Source organism: Acyrthosiphon pisum, chromosome A2, assembly GCF_005508785.2.
Source record: "Acyrthosiphon pisum isolate AL4f chromosome A2, pea_aphid_22Mar2018_4r6ur, whole genome shotgun sequence".
Lineage (NCBI taxonomy): Eukaryota > Metazoa > Arthropoda > Insecta > Hemiptera > Aphididae > Acyrthosiphon > Acyrthosiphon pisum.
In genome coordinates, this window is record NC_042495.1 from 50777146 (window position 1) to 50778884 (window position 1739).

A 1739-nucleotide genomic window follows, 5' to 3' on the forward strand; every position below is an offset into this window, starting at 1 on the left:
TTTATCAATAACGTTTAAACGAAGTTTCTCCGGGCTTTTTTTTTTTTACATTCTTACAAAGAACCCTAAAATACACGTTGGAAAAAAAATTTGAAAAGTCGATAAGTTGCTAAACCAGATTTATGCCAAAAAATCATACAAACAAAATCAATTACTTATTTACTCAAATATTTAATTATACCTTATTTTTTAATATTTATATTATAATTTGAAAATTTCTTAACTGCTGTAGCACGCACGATACAATATCATTAATATTTAATTTTGTTAAATGATAATAATTTGATATCAATAACTTTTTTTTTTTATGATTATCAATTAATATATTTTTAAAAATTGTTCTTTTTTTCCTTGGTCTTTTTTACCGATTACCATAAGCTGGCGAGCACCCTTTCAATTAAAAACTTATAAATAGTTTATTTATTTATTTATTCGATACGTTGTGTCACTTAATATTTTTCAGAACTGACTATCCACTATAGGTACCTACCCAGTACCCACCCACCACCCCTTTTAGCTGTGAGACAATTGTCTCACAAAAATCCTCTCGCGCCGCCACTGTAGGTACGTAAGAAGTAAGTATATATATAATATCAATTTTTAAAATGTAAAATTAAAAAAGGTGGGTAAGTGGATTTCGCTCTGCTGTACAGTAGGTTACAAGTGGGTCACTGTATAATGGATGGTATTAAATTTGAATTCAATGATATAATATCATTGTATAAGAAAAACGATTCTGAGTGGAGATGGTATGTCAGTCTAGGTATAAGACATAATATTATATTATAGTCTATAGTATTTTAAAAAAATTGTTCTATAACAGGTACATATAATAAATTCCAAATTAATCATATCATAATATCTATTAGGTACTTATAACGCGATATACATCAACAAAAAACCGTGATACTATCATAGATATATAATAGTATACTTTAGAAGTTTCAAGTACCCGCACGAATAATATTATACAATCACAACAAAATAATTAAAATAGTTATCCTAGGTTTTTAATATGTAATTTCGTCCAAATTTGTACTTAAAATGACTATAAAAATAAACTGGGTAAATGTATTTTTTAGATTTTTTGGTAACAGAATTAATAACTTACGTGGAATCTTGTTTTAAATTTTCAATTCTTAGATACAAAAATTGAACATTTTATAAATTTTTAACTACAAAATAATTTTTCAAATTAAAATTTGATAAATTTTGTCAAAATTTGATCTTTAAATGCTTATAAAAAAAAATTGTGCCTATGTATTTTAAATATTTTTTAACTGATATTGTAACAATATATCAGGAGCTTTGTATTAAATTTATACACTTTTTGGCCCAACAGATAAAACTTTATTGATATTTATAGAAAAAAAAAACTAAAAAAATTGAAAACTTACAATGTCCGTAAACAGCTCAAAAAGAGTCAAAATATTTTCAAAATTGTATGGTGTATAGGAAATGCTAATATAAACATTCAGTAAAATTTTCATGTATCTGCAGTTATTCGTTTTTGAATTACAACAAAATAAGGAAATCGCTACATGAGAAATCGAGTGAATATCCAATGTTGTAAAAATTTGAATTTCAAACGATCATAAAAATTTAATTTGACTTTCTTATAGATATTTTTTGTTTGATAAAGGTAGATAATCTTATAAGGAATCTTGTATTACATTTTCAAATTTTATGTATCCAAGGTCATTTTTTTTAAAGTTACACCAAAAACCAAAATCGATTTT